Here is a 16725-nt window from a genome sequence, read left to right on the forward strand (position 1 = left end):
TGGTCTTGACATACTAGTGTCGGATGGCGACTTTTGGGGGATGAAATTCTGGATAAGAATCTGGAGGGCCATAGGCGAATGACGGATACCTAATGACATTGCATGCCAAATGGTGTCACACCCCACTTCCAGTAGACCTAACTTACCATTAGGAATACCGGTAGTGTGAGTAAGACACGTACCTATCTTACAAACCTACTAGGATCTCTGATAGCAGTACCTTAACATTTCATAGTCCCACATCACAAACCAACCAAAAGCAACGGAATCAAAGTATAGCAGCAGAATCATCAATAAAATGGGGAAAGGTCTAATGATAATATAATATCAATAACCGAGTTATTCTGTTACATTCATCCATGACTTATAAAACAAATCCCAAATAATACCATCCACAATTTATATCAAAAAGGACCAAAATATGATGTACAATCTCACGGCGCAGCGTAAGCACAGTGGTTGCAAGCACAGTCCTGATCGTGCTCATCCGCTTTTGGCATCCATTAGTCACTCACACCGTACTCTGACCCATAGGATATTGGGTCACATGCCATCGACACCACAATACTTGCATCATCATTTAAAAACGGATGTATACATGGGGTGAGCTTTCCAACTCGCTCAGTGAAGGGTGGGGATCAAGCACATCCAAGTAATACAATCGCAGTAATAATTTATGATGCATGATAACAGAAATTAAACACATAGTCCATGATCCTCATGATGCAATTCATTTATTTTATTATCCACCTGACAATACAACTAAGTCTAGTAAATGCTACTATGGCACATTAGGCTATATCCCTCATCTCAGAACTGCCATCGAATACACAAGGATACAAACCTTAGCCATGAATAGAAGCATGTTGATCCCCATATGTGTCTATGGGTCACCTAGTAAACCCCTGATAACCCCCTCTTGGTTGTCATGGCACCAGTGCCAATCATCGGCCATGCCTAATAAGTTCCCACCTCTGGCAACAATCATATCGTATCGCGGGTGTAGCATTCTGGAAAGGCACATCAAATATATCACAATGGGTTATCCAACACCTTAACCCCTGTTGGCCAGGGTTCGTAGCATAGGGAGATACCTAACCACATATATACTACATGCCTTTATAATGAAACAGTTAGTATGAATTATACGATACCGATAATATATCAGCCACAAAGTGTAACCCTAGATCGTTTACCTAATCTAGCATGCATATAACAGTTGAGTATGGACTACATAACACCGGAACCAATCTTCGGCCACGAAGCATATCCATTTCCAAATGTAGTCCCAGAGTACATGATACAGGTAACACATCGGCCACAAGGTGTAATCCGTGGCTACAATTAACTCTAATGCAAATAATCAATGCATGAATGCAACATACATAAGCCAATCACGACACTAGTACCACCTCGGCCACACTGGATCCAGCTATACATTTCCATAACATTTCATATAAATTCAAAAAAAATGTAACATGTGATAGCATACCATCATCATTTGAGCAATTAATAATCATGTACAATCTTACACATGTGAGCAGTTCTATAATAATAAAACAATTCCAAAAAATAAAGCAACCATCCCTCACCTTGTTTATGCTCGTGTGTGTTAGGGTTTAAGTACGACCACCAGTCGATCAACTAAATTTTGACTTCAGAGCTTGTGCACATCACTATCCTAGACACAGAGGTAACCGTATATCAATACGTGTCAAAAACTATAGGAGGGGCCCATATGAGCCTCCCCCAAAGGGTACAAACAAGATCCATTAGTGACAGTAATGTCACTGAAAACACCCATTGGAAATAGGGATTCTTCCACCGGAAATATCAGTCCTGTTTTAGGTGGTGGTGGCAGAGAGCTCACAGGGCTCTGTGGTTCACCGGAAATAGCCCACCGAAAGCAGGCCCAGTGTTTCCAGCGGCTTGCTTCCAGTGGTAGTACAGAATGGCCCAACTTGAATTGGGGCTTTCTAGCTCAGGCCCGCTTGTCGGGATTTGTTTCATAGAGTTTGTAGGGAATGTTCCTAGCATCATTCTAAGACAATAAAATCCCAATTCTATTGAGCCATTTGGGAGATATGTTGATCGAATGATCAAAACCCTAGGTTTTCATTTGGTCATTCTTGTTGTTGGAGCTCATCAGACTCGATTTGAACTCGGAAATGGAACCAGGAAGGTAGAATACACATTCCCCGACCTCAAGGGGGTTTTTGCACTAAGATTACCCCTACACCTAGCTTAACCTAGGTCAAAATGAAGAGTGAGGGCAGTAGGAGTGATTGCACTTACCTTCGGTAGCGATTCCGGCAACTAGGCAATCGCTGGCACCAAGGTAAGTCTCCTCCCTGTTCTTCTCCTTCTCCTATTTCTCTTATCTCATACATTTGAACAAAGTGGAAATAAGGAAATGAATTCCTCATTTCTAGCTTATAAGTTAAGTTGGGCCTTAGGGTCCATTTGGTTGAACCCTATTTGGTCTGAAATGGTTAATCTGATTTTAGGAGCATGAGAACCCTACTACTTAGGTCTGTGAAATAATCATGTCATGAGGAATGTGTGAAGAATGATTTGGGATCATCTGAGACTATTTACAATGCGAGTGGTGGGACCCATGGGTATCAAAACCTTGACAGTAGCTTGTTTGGCTCACCGAAAACAACCCACTGGATTCAGGCCCAGTGCTTTTGGTGGCTTGTTTTCGGTGCTGTCTTGACTGCTTGCTGTCCACCAACTGGCCTTGCACAGGTAGTGCCCTCGGCAGTGCTCATGGCCTTTCAGCCACTTTGGTACGTGCTAGGATTCATGTGTGCGGATGTCGGGTCACTTACCATTTGGGATCAGGAGGTACAAATCCCCTCCAGTTAGACTGGTATGCGATGCATGAACATGTGGGGCATCTCTCCCCCTTGGGCAATGAGCAGTTGTGAGCCAAAACTTGGTTGTACTTCTAATCTCCAGTCCGAGACCTATCACAATAGTTCAAATTAGACCGGGTCAGGGTACAGGTGTAACAAATGGTGATTCTTAGGGGACACAAACTATGATGATCTTTTTAGATACTTTGATTATTAATTTCAGAACCAATTTATTGCCTTGGGATTGTTGAGACCACACTTGTACATGTCAAGTTGCCTTCGTATCCCTTGAGAGGAATCAGGTCTGATGTAGTTCGGGTTATTCACCTTATTAGGCATAATATTTCTTGAATTGATCTATGTTGACCAATCCAGGTATTTCTTCACTATTGTGGTCTATGAGTTTCACAGCCTTATCTAGTAGAATCTCTTTGAACATGGATGGGCCACTCCAGTTGGGCCTGAATTTCCCTCTTGGGTCATGAATTGGGGCTCTTTGTTCTCGAAGAACAAGTTCACCCTCTTCTATGTGATGGGGCTTTACATTCTTGTTCAAGGCCCTTACCATTCTCAGTTGATATTTCTTTAGGTTGTTTATGGCTTTCATACGCCTTTCATCAAGAAAGTTGAGCTCGTCGTGTCGAGCCTTCACTTATTCTCCATTAGGTAACTGACTATCAAGAAGCACCCTTAGGGATGGTACTAAGATTTCCACAGGTAGCACTGCTTCAACCCCATACACCAAAGAGAAAGGAGTTGCCCTTATCAAGGATCACACAGAAGTCTGATACGCCCACGAAGCAAGTGGTAACTTATCCGCCCAATCCTTATGTGTTTTAGCCATTTTCTTTAAGATCACCTTGATGTTCTTATTAGTTGATTCTACTGCCCCAGTGGTCTATGGCCTGTAAGTGGTAGAGCGATGCCTTTTGATATTGAACTTTGTGTAGATTTTATCGATTTTGGCCCAGAAATGGGATCCCTGATCTGATATTAACTCTTAAGGTACTCCATATCGGGAAATGATATTTTCTTCGATGAATTTTGCCACCTTAGCAGGTGTGAGGGCTGTATATGACTGAGCCTCTACCCACTTGGTGAAATAATCAATGGCTACCGAGATGAACTCATAGCCATTGGATGCTTTGGGGTTGACTTTTCCAATGATGTCAATGCCCCAAGTAGAGAATGACCAAGGAGAACTGAGTGAGTGCAATTCCGTTGGTGAGATATGTGTGATATTGGCAAATAATTGACATTTGTGACATTTCTTGACAAAACTCAAGCAGTCTGCTTCCATTGTGTTTCAATAGTATCCCAGCTTGAGAATCTTCTTGGCTAGCATCTTGGCATTCATATAGGTCCACAAAGACCTTGATGAATTTCTCCCATGATGGTTGTGGCTTGTTCTTCATCCACATATAGCAACTATATTCCCTCATAGGGCCTCTTGTACAACAAGTCTTCTTGAAGGATAAATTGGGTGGCATATCTTTTCAAAAATTTCTTTTCCTTTCTGTGGCTTCAACTGGGTACTTCCTTTCTCTAATGAAATCCACTATGTGAGCAAACCAAGACCGACCATCCACGGTGAGAGAGTTCATCAAATTCTAATAAATGAGTCAGCTTCTTTGTTCCACTAAGAATGGTCAGACTCTAGCAATAGGGTTGCATTCTACCATAAAAGCCAATGTTGCATGGGCATAAGCAAACCTGTTGTTATCTCTCTGGAAGCATTCGAATGAGATCTTCTCATAGTGTTCAATCACCTCTTCCAGATGTTCTTGATACGGCTTCAACTTTGCATCTCTGGTCTTCCACTTTCCTTGTGTTTGACAAATGACAATGAATGAATCTCCATACACCTTGATCCTTTTCACTCCAATAGTTAGGGCCGTTTCTAGTCCCAACGTTTAAGCTTCATATTCAGCAATATTGTTGGTACAGAGGAAGTCGAGACGGAATGACGAAGGCAGGTAAAGGCCATCAGGAGTGATAAGCAATATTCCTGCACCACATCCCTTTTGATTAGCTATTCCATCAAAGAAAAACTGACATTCATTAGTTATGTATTTTTCTTCTATTGCTGTGATTCCTTCATCAGGAAAGGAAACGTTTAGGGCTCTTTCATCTTCTGTGGGGTGGGCAGCCAAATGATCAGCTATAGCTTGCCCCTTAATGGATTTCTGAGTAACATAGGTGATGTCAAACTCTGATAGCAAAAGTAGCCAATGGGCCATCCTTCCTGTTAGAGATGGTTTCTTGAAGAGATATTTGATTGGATCCATTCTTGAGATCAAATGCACTGGATAGGCCACCATGTAGTGGAGCACAAGTCTTTTCTAAAGATGTGTACCATGTCTCATACTCTCGGAACTTCTTGCTGAGGTAGTATATGGCATGTTTTACCCTCTTTTTCGTCTCTTTGTGCACTAGCAATGAGGCCATAGAATATTCTCCCACTGATAAGTACAACAGAAGTGGTTCTCCTTCCACCGACGGTGTCAATACTGATGGGTTCATGAGGTATCCTTTGATCTTATCAAAAGCATATTGGCATTGGTCATTCCATTATGTGGGCTGATCCTTCTTCAGCAGCTTGAAAATTGGTTCACAGATTGTAGTCAGCTATGCTATGAACCTGCTGATATACTGGATGTGACCTAAAAATCCTTGTATCTACTTCTCATTCCGAGGTGTGGGCATCTCCTGAATTGCCTTGATATTGATAGGGTCAACTTCAATGCCTCTTTCACTCACTAAGAACCCTAACAATTTTCCTGCTGTCGCCCCAAATACACACTTATGAGGATTCAACTTTAGCTAATACTTCTTGATTCTTTCAAAATATTGTCTTAATGCGGGAATATGCCCTTGTCAATCCTTTGACCACTATCATATCATCCACATAGACCTTCACATCTTTGTTCATCACGTCATGCAATATGGCTGTAGCTGCTCTCTGATTAGTTGTCTCAGCATTCTTTACTCCAAAAGGCATCACCTTATACAAGTAGGTTCCCCATGGAGTGGTGAAGGTTGTCTTCTCATAATCCTCTGGGTGCATGCTTACTTGCTTGTATCCCAAGAATCCATCCATAAATGATAACAAGGCATGCCTTGTTGTATTGTCAACCAGATACATCAATGTGAGGTAATAGGAAGTCATCTTTAGGGCTTACCTTGTTAAGATCTTAGAAGTCTATGCACATTCATACCTTGCCATCTTTCTTTGGCACTGGTACTATGTTAGCCAACCATTAGGGGTACTTCACCACTTGTAGAAACCCTGCATTCCACTGCTTCACAACCTCTTCCCTGATCTTCTCACTCCATTCCGACCGTATTCTTCGGAACTTCTGCTTTACCGATTTTGCCCTAGGGTAGGTCAACAATCGATGTTGTATGATGTTGAGGTCTATACCAGGCATATCCTCATAAGACCAAGCAAAGACTTTGGCAAACTCCTTCAAAAGACTAATCATTTGTTCTGCTTCTTCGTCATCTAGGGTGGTACCAATTTTTACCTCTCGAAGGCATTGATCGGTTCCTAAATTAATAACCCAGGTATCCTCATGGATGGGTTGGGCCTTCTTTGGTTTGCATTATTTTATTAAATCTTGATATTTATTAAGTTCATCATCAGAAAAAGGAGGGAAGTTATACTTGAAATCATAAATTTTATTTATGAAAGAAGAAGTAACATACTCGACATACACAGACTCTGGACTTTCCTCGAGAGGGAAGGCCGACTCATAATCATAAATAGAAGACTCAACAATTGACTTCACTATAGAATCGATGATGGATTTGATGCTTTTATTAGTGGTATTCAAGCTGGTTGACTCAGTAGCACGAGTAAACTTGAAGTTCTCCCCAATGCTAGTCCAGTTTAGGAGCGATTTGATGGCTCGATGGATGAGGAGATGTTGTAAAGGGCCTCCTTCTCCTTCTGAGAAAGTTGCTGCTATTTCTTCAATGGTGCAATGGTTCTTCTGGATAGGTGCCTGCTCATCTCCTTCCATATGCATAATGAGTGCTGACTGAATTACATCGGTAGGGTCAATCATCGGTCATCGTCACCAATTGCATACACAAAATACCCTCTAAGATCTCTGGGTGAATAATATCCAAACTCATCATCTTTATTATTGTCCCAAGGTCCCTGGTAGTCTTCCCAGTCCTGGTACTCATCATCACCTTGAGAATCAGAGTCATCCCCATCATTCTCATCTTTGCTCTTGTCCTCATTGTCGTCGTCATCATCCTCTTCTTCACTGATATCTTCCTCACTTGGTTCTTCATTAGATTCTTCCTGACTATCAAAATTCTCCCACATCCAAACGGTCGTAGTATTCAGAGCGTATGATTGAAAAATTTTCATAGGGCTAGACTTGACCTCATTGGCTCAAAGACGGATTAGACCAGACTCATCATCTTTTGGGTCACTCCCGATGTGGACTAGGGAGGTGTGCTCTTTGATTTGTTCCCCTATTGCCAATGCCATTAGTGCCCTGAGGAGGTCACCCGTGACTTCTTCAATTGTCCCTGGATTGTCCTCCTGAGGCATGGTGGGTAAATCATAGAAATAGGATCATTGTCTTGATCTTCCCCTAAGACATTCACTGAATCCATTGATGAAGTCATCTTTGGTGAATCTAGTAAGGTGAGGATGTCTTTCTAACTATATCCGCCAATCCATTCTTCCCTTAGATTATCCACCAATCCTTGGGAATGGGTTTAATATGAAGATGATGAGGGACTTAAAGCGGGATGGTATGAAGGTGATGTGATGTGAGAGGTAGGATATGAAGATTGGGAGTGATAAGATGAGAAAATTCCTTCTCCTTGATGGTGTGGTGAAGGAGGATGATATGATAAAGGCTGATGGTACGGTGGAGGTTGTTGGTATGGCGGAAGTTGATAGTATGGTGGAGGTTAAAGGTATGGTATGGGTTGAAAGTATGGTATGGTGGACCCTCCTGTTGATGATGAAGGAGGGATAGTGGATGTCTGCTCTTCTGATTCTTCTTCTGATGACTCTTCTCTTTTGGGAACCTTCATGTCCTTGGCCCTTTGACGCATGACCTTCTTATAAGCACGGGCATTCATGTGATTCTTCTGAGCTCTAGGTGCGATGAGTTGAGTGGGTTCACTCTCTGCTGCTTCTTCATCTAGATTGTTCACATAATCATAGAACATAAGATGAGAAAAGTGTTGTCTAAATGATACATGTGAATGGCCCTTTGGAAGGAGTCGTATTCCTTTTGACAAGCATCCTTAATGAAATCACTGATGTGCCTTACTAACTCAGGAGGAAGGGACAATCTCTGCACAAGCCAGAATTTCTTTCTCCACTCATCATGCCTCTCATCATGGTACTTATTAGAATCTCTAATAAAATGGGTTGGATTGAAGAATCGAGGATCCTAATTCTGCCAATCATCCATTGTTGCTAGCATGTTGATAGTTCCATGGTCTGGGAGTGGATTGGTATTGACATTAGGAGATTGCTTGACCTTGACTTCAGTAGTCCCATTGTCTACCAAATCCTAGATTGCATATAGAATACCTAGGAATCTTTCTGTGGGGTGCCCTTCTGAGTATTCTAGGAAAAATATTCGTGGTCCCTATACTAAGCTAGAGGAGGATTACAGATTACTCTTGGAGCTACTGTCCATAGCAATCCTTGCTTCTTTAGCTTCACCTACCACATTGGTTTTGAGACCCTTTCCCCATCCAATCCTGGTGTTCTTTCCTATATCTTAGGAGGATCCTTGATATTGGGTGTCTCTTAGGATTTGATTCTCCACACGTGTCCCAGTGGCTATCAAGGCATTAAAAGCTTGCAGATGTTGTAGTAAAGAACATCATAATAAGACTTAGACAAGTTTTCAATCAACATTTCTATTTGCTCTGCTTCTGAAGGCTGATTTGCCATCTTGGCGGGCTTATCCATAAATCTTATTAAGAAGGTGGTGAATCCTTCTCTAGGCTGTTGTCTCAACATCTCAAGCTCCCGATGCTTCACATCCACTTTGGTGTTGTATGAGTACTCTAGGTGAAGGCTTTCACCATTATTGTCCAATTCTAGGTTTGGGATGACTCCAGCTGTGTGAGTCACCTTAGTGCTAGTCCTAATAAGGTTAACATGAAGGCTTGCCCTATCTGGTTGTCAGTAAGTTGCCATGATTTGGTGATGCTGAGAAAGACTTTGAGATGAGCCTTGGTGTCCCTTGACCCCTCAAACTTGTCGGTCTGCCACTTGAATTTCTAGGGAATTCTTGCCCTGGAGAAGAAACTCACCTCATTGGATTCCTCCACTTGGATTTCCGAAGTCTTCCCTATTTAGATTAGATTCTTTAACTTTTCCAATTATTTTCTAGTTCTTCTTTCCCTTTCTGTCTCTGGAGGTTCCACTTGGACATGCGCTGCAAACTCCTCTTCCTCATCTTCAATCACTACCCCAGGAGGAGGGACTCTAGAATAGGTTCCCAATTGACCATTTGGACGGGTAGGTGAAACTCCTTTTTGACCGATCGGCCTGGCTTGCTTTGGCTCTCCTAAGTCCACTCGGGAAGAAGTCCCATGATGACCCATAGGTCCGTTCGAATCCAACTCTCCTGTATCCTATGCTGGTTCGGCCCTGGGAGGATTTTAGAGCATGTGCAATATTTGAGCTAGCCCAACCTTAACCTTAGCCATTTCTGTCTGTCAAGTCTCCACGAGGTGGACCCAAGCTTGCTCAGGGGATTCTAGGTTGTGCGGGTACATGTGAACTGGGTTGTAATCACTTGGTGGTAGACAATCTTGGAGAGACGATGAAGGTGACATAGGGCTTTAGCGAGCCAACCGATTACCCTGACGTGTCCACATGGACCACAGAGAATACTTGAGGTGTGGAATTGTGCCTGAATCAAAAGTGACTTATTTTAGGATTCTAGTATCCCCAACCCCTTGACCATTCATCCACTATATTAATAACCAATGATCCATCCAAAATTAGTCCACTTAATGATAGGAAGTGGGTAGGGGTTGATGCCCGTAGTCCACTCAATGTCATAAGAGGGAGATTCACACAAATGGTTTGACCAAAATACTCCTATTAAGATATTCTTCGTTAGTAAAGTCTTGCTTTCCTTAATCTTACCCCACTAGGTGACCTTCCTCCTAGTTTCCTCAGGTCTTTTAGATAATTTAGCATTTTGTAGGACTTTGACAGAAATCAGCCCAGATCGCGTATGTCAGATCATCCATATTTCATTTCTAAGGAGGAAGGACACCTTTTATCTGAAACCCACTTAGGAGAGCATTTCTTTATGACTAGAATGTATTATAGGATAATTCCTTTTCAAGACCGCAAACAAATTCTACAAGTCAGCTTATGGCGTTCCTAGTGTTCTCCATCTATTTCCTACATGATGCGAGCATGCGGTGGATACAATAGGACCGACAAATCTTCCTTGATGGGATCTATATACGCAAGGTACGTGATCCTTTTGATATACCCATGGGTATGAGATCAAGGGGGTGACTTCCTTGCCCATTATTCGTGACTACACACGAGGTTAAGCAACTGGCCATAGGGTGGTGGAACCATGAGTGATTGAGTGTAATAGTGTAATGTGGGAATATCATTATTCGATCTCAGAATGTCATAAAGTGCATGGACCTCCCCAAGGGTGCAGGCACAATTATGAACATCCTCATCATTTAACAATACCCCACACTATTGTACAAAAAGCGGCTACCATTTGTTCTCAGAGTACTCTCCTTGACATGCACTGACCTCCCCGAGGGTGCTGACATGATAGGAGTCCCTCACCAAATGATTTCACTTCGAGCACAATGCATGATGCAATTAGCAAGTACAAATACAAACATGGGGATAGTGAAACACATTTTCAAACAGATGTGGTGGAAAATGTTCATGCATTTAATGGTAGCTTCTAGTGTTGGAAGCCTGACAGTCCACAGAGTCACCACTATGAGGGTAGAGGCCAAAGAAAGACCTTCTTCCCCTCTTTTGGGGGGGGGGGAGGGAAGACTTTAACATTCAACACTTTCTCCTCTCTTTCTCTTTCTTAGGGAGGGGTGTGTCGTGTGTGCTTACCTTGTGGGCCTCGCATCGCCGTATTGCCACTCAGAGATACGTGGAGGCCTATTTCACAGGAATATAAAGTTCATCATTCGAGATGGGGATTTGATGATGGTCTAATACGGGGATCGGGATCATGCAAAAGGGTTTAGAGTCACCACTAAGGATTATGGGCCTAGGATCCGAGGGTGGGCTCAATTCTTGAGAAAAGGGCCCGAAAGTTGGTCTAGTCTAGAGATTTTAGGGTAAGTGTCAAGTTGTAGAGTTGGAAAGGTGTTAGGCACCCAATCTACCCGGTTCAAGCGGTCTTCCTACTAGGTGCTTAAGAACGAACATTTTCCATAATTATTCCTATTCCACATGCATGGCTAAGTTATCACACATATATACATTGACTGAATTTAAATAACTATGTACACTAAAAGAAGGTCATTATAAAGTCTACATTGTGCTAATTCTGTTGAGAAATCATACCTAAGCTTGACCCTTGTTTCAGGTCAAGTGGGGTGAATCCCATGGTTGATGCCAATACGGACTTTCTTTTTTAATTCTCTCGGATTAGGGGAAGATGGTCTTGACCTCCAACTTCCTTTTTTGAGAGATGCTAACTGTGATGTTATTCAGACAGAGTTCCGGCTAGGAACGATTATTTTTAGATTTTGGCTGAGGTGGCACTTCGACAGAGCTTCCGCTAGGGATAGGCTATGGTAGGGCTAGGCTGAGGTGGCACACGGGTAGAGCTTCTGCTAGGGATAGGCAATGGGAGGGCTAGGCTGAGGTGGCACTCAGGCAGCGCTTCTGCTAGGAATAAGCTGAAACCTAAATGGTTGAAGAACTTCGAAGGCCCGAAGAACACTTCGAAGATTCGAAGGAATCTTACGAAGATCTCCCCGAAGACTTGAAGAACTTTGAAATGGGGTGGGAGACTAAGGGGAAAATTTTTCTACACAAAATCTCACTCAAAGAAGGTAAGGGATTGAAGAGTTTCGAAGGCTCGAAGAACACTTTGGATCTTATGAAGATCTCCCTGAAGACTTAAAAAACCTCAAGAGGAAAAGGGGAGGAGAGAGGGTAGAGCTTCACTATTATGGGATGCTCACTAGGAGGCTTGGATTATTGTTTGTTGGTGTGTAAAATCAAAGGGAGGGGGGTATTTAAGAATTTTTAGACCAATAGGGAAGAGAGAGAAAATTCCTTAACCAATGGTGGTAAAAAGTAATTTCTCTAAACCAATGGAGTGAATGTAAGAAATTTTGGACCAACGGGTGGAGGATAATTTTCTTTACCTAATGGAGGGAAAGGTAATTTTTTGGGCCAATAAGGTAAAAAGATTCCTTTTTGGACCAATGGGAGGCCGTAGGGTACCCTAATGGCAGTGTTGGGTACACAGGCAGGTGAAGAGGGAATTCCTTCTCCAAATCAGTCGTTGAAAGGGGGATTTCGATAGCCGATGGGGCTGTCAGAGGTTTTAGCGGGGGTGTGAGAGCTTCAACAGGGGTGTTGGAGCTTCAGTAAGGGTGCTGGAGCTCTAGCAGAGGCACTGGGGCTCTGGCATAGGTTCCGAGGCTCTGGTATGGGTCCTAGTGCTCTGGCATAGGTGCTGGAACTCTGATATGGGTGTTGGAACTTGGTCGTGTATGCACGGGGCTTGGTCGGGTATGCATGGGGCTTGGTCGAGTATGAACGGGTCTTAGTCGGGTGCAAGTAAGGCTTGGTCAGGTGCACGCGAGGCATAGGTAGGGGTACAAGCCAAGGCATGGGGGCTCGCATTGGGTGGTTTGAGCACTCAAGGTAAGGCATAGGTGCTCGCATGAGCGGGGTTTGGGCAGTCAAGGCAAGGCATGGGTGCTAGCATGGATGGGGTTTGGGCACTCAAGGTAAGGCATGGGTGCTCACATGGGTGGGGTTTGGGCACTCAAGGAAAGGCGTGAGTGTTCGCATGGGTGGGGTTTTGGCATTCATGGAGTTACTTTTAGGAATGATTGCAGGGGATCCGATGGTCTAATTTTGAAGTACCATATATTGTTGGAATCGTGATTCCGAGTACTATGCATCTGTATGGTCACCAGGACCGAATTCCTTCATATATAAAATGTCATAATTGGACCCTTCTTTTCTCTCGCATAGGATTTTTGGGAATTTTGGGTAAGTCTAGAATGCTTCTGGGAATAGTTACCTCAGTCAGTTGTCATCTCTGTCGATCGGAAGCAAAATATCACGTTCAAGATCCGTAAGTCATCATAGCCGAAGGAGGGTGACAAAATTGGGTGCCTACATGACTGTGTATATGGTGGACAACATTACTGAGGACTAATGTACTTAGTTATTCTTTTGTGTATATATGAACCGTGGTAGGAACGAGTTTTTTTGTTTGAGACTACAGGTGGGAGATAGTATGGATAGGTGGGAGATAGGTTTGATGGTTTATAATACAGATGGGAATCATTCTTTTTGTGTAAATATTTTGATATAATGGGATGACTGTAATATATATTTGGATTTAGTGAACATTATGTTTTGGATCATTGTATATCTGGTATCAGGTATCACATAGAGGCACTAGATGAATATGAAATTTTACTTGATTAAATAATATCTGCTGTGACTTTAATTATTAGTATGTGAATGTAGTGTTGTGGACACTCCTAGAGTAGGGTCCTAGGGAAAACAAGCTGACTGGGTGCGGTGAGGTATCCAGTGCCAACATACCTATGCCATATTTAGGGTAGGGTGTGACAATCCAATGGTATTCTGGTCGTATTAAACCTGAACCCTGAGCACGATGTTAATTTGGGTTTTTGTTTTTGGGAAGGAGTAATGGAAACATAATGTTTGGATAAAAGAAAAGAAAATGCTTTACTAGAAATAATAGAGAGGGGAGCCGTGTGTACTCAGGAGTTAGGAACACTAATTACATGTGGATAAATGAAATTTTGTTAGTAAACTCGGTCACCAACTTAATGGGCGGGAGAAAAACTCAGGACATCCAAGTTTACGGCTCATACCAAGTTTGTTGTTCACCAATTTCTCTACCCCTTCAATTATTGACGTTGCCTCTCCACTCATGTATTCATAAATATTCATAGATGTCTTTCTCCATCGTGTGATGATAATAATAGAGTAGTTGGTAATGCAATAGCACTTCCCAACTTTTCGGGATTATTTGGTTTTGGTATTATTTGGGTTTTTTTTATTTGAGATTTTCTTTATTTTTTATGGAATTTTAGCTCTCACTAGCTTTTTACAAAATTTCATTGAATTTCAAGCCTTCACAAGTGATTTTGAATACTAAGGGACTAAATCCAAAGAGAGAAAAGAGGTCGAAACTCTGAAAATCAAAATTTAGAGCTTTGACGGCTTCATTTGAAGTTAGAAATTAAAACCTATTAATACTCTTAATGGGGAAGCCAACTTCACCCACTTCCTTAAATTTACCAGCTCTCAGCAAGAAAACATACAATATTAGTAGTCAGTTCTTATGGAGGGTAAAAGTTCTCAATCTTCTTAGGTCCCTCTGGGGAATTTGATACTGTTGCATGGTATATGAGGGAGGTAGAATGAAGTATGAGTCAAGCCCAACAACCTGATGTAGTTGCAACCATCGGTCTTCATCAAGACTGGTCTGTGGCCACCAATGACAATCCCAATTCACATTGTCTAAAAGTTTCCCTTGTAGGTACTCCACCAATCGGTCATAGATTCAAACTCTGGAATCTCTAGCTTGTCCAAATAATGGGTCACCTTCAATTGATTATCCCTCAAAGGTTTTAATAATGTAGTTTTGCCATCATCATAACTGGAATATGGTCGAACATCCTGAGTAATGTTCTATTCCAAATTTGCATCTGTAGTTCATCTCATCAATCCTTAAAACAGCTTTGTCAAGATGGTAGGGACTAAATCACATGCTTCCTTCAGCTGTTTCACGACTTTCCTAATAATGGGATGTGCTTCTCGTCCTGGCGTGCGTAAGACATACTGTGCTATCATACAGAAGAGATATGCGTTGCTCCAGTACTCATGACGAACCCCTTCTTATGGTGTTAACATGGTGAATGCTCTTGACACCTTCAAGATGTCGATCTTTCCATAGCTTATATACTATGTCATCTCTTCTTTGCTCCATCCAAAAAAGCCTTAGATCTTCTTTGAGTAGTCTAACTCCAGCAAGAGGCAAAATAATTTTCCTATAAGGGGAGAAAGCAAACAAGCTCTGAACTCTTCTATAGTGGGGCATATCTCTATTGTTCCAAACCTGAATGCATGGAGCTCTATGTCCCAGTACTGAGGTGCCTGTCGTAGTAGACCATGGTGTAACTTCATGCATCCAATCTTGCCAAGTACTTGCATATTCATAGAATGTAGCAGCTTTGGTTCTTCGCCTATCTTCAATGTCCACTTTCGTAGTGTTTCATCTAAAGAGCACATGTCATTCTATTTCTACAATTGTTCCAATTGACTAGAAACAACTTTTTGTAATACTCAAATACTCAAGATTCAATAAGACATAGAACTTTTATTCATTGCACCGAGAATATCTTATTTATAGACAAATCAATGGTGGGAAACAAACTGGCTTTGATTATCGATGCCAGATGGCGATTCCTGACAATTTGAAATTCAGGAATAGATTTTAAAGGATCTTGGGTGGAAGATAGTGACCCGATGATCAAGTGCCAAATTGTGATTATTGGGGGACCAAGCAGTGATGATCTTTTAGATACTTTGGACATTAATTTGGGAATCTTTTACCCCCTTTTCTCTCTCTCTCTCTCTCACTCTATGTCTCTCTCTTTTGAGGTTGTTGAGACTGCACTTGCATACATCGAGTTGCCTATGTATTCCTTATGAGGAATCAAGTCTAGCATAGTTCAAGTGCTTCACCCTAAACATAAAACATTTTGAGTTGATCCATATTGACCAATTTTGGTACTTCTTCTCCCGTCAAGATCCATGAGTCTTACGACCACTATTCTCGGAGAACCAATTCACCTTATTTTATGTGACGAGGCTTCACATGTTTATTGAAGGCCCTACCACCCTTTACTGATATTTCTTCAAGTTATACATGGCTTTCATCTGCTTCTCATCTAAGAAATTGAGTTCGTCATTCTCGGTTTTTATCAATTCTCCTTCATGTAACTAACTATCGAGGAGTACCCTGAGCAACGACACCTAGATTTCTAAGGGGAACACTACTTCCATACTGTAAATGAGGAGAAAGGACTTGCCACTGTGGAAGATCTTATGGAAGTATGATATGCCCATAAGGCATATGTCAACTTGTCGGCCTAATCCTTGTGGGTCTTAGCCATTTTCTGAAGGATCACCTTTATATTTTTAATGATTGCCTCCACTACCCCATTAGTCTATGGTCAAGTGGTGGATTTATGCCTTTTGATACCAAATTTTGTACAAATCTTGTCAGCCTTCCCCTAGAAATGGGATCCTTGATCCGATATTAATTGCTATGGTACTCCATACTGACAACTGATATTTTTTTGGATGAATTTTTCTACTTTTGTGGCTGTGAGAACAGAGTAGGATTACACTTCCACCCATTTGGTGAAGTAATCTATTGCTACCAAGATGAACTTATGCCCATTGGATGCCTTGGGATTGATCTTACTTATGACATTAATGCCCCAAGTAAAAAATGGCCATGGAGAATTGGGCGAGTGTAGTTCTATGGGAGGGATGTGTATGACGTAAATGAAGATTTGACACTTGTAGAATTTCCTGACAAAGTCCATGCAATCTGCCTCC

Source organism: Macadamia integrifolia, chromosome 10 (assembly GCF_013358625.1).
Source record: "Macadamia integrifolia cultivar HAES 741 chromosome 10, SCU_Mint_v3, whole genome shotgun sequence".
Classification (NCBI taxonomy): Eukaryota; Viridiplantae; Streptophyta; class Magnoliopsida; order Proteales; family Proteaceae; genus Macadamia; species Macadamia integrifolia.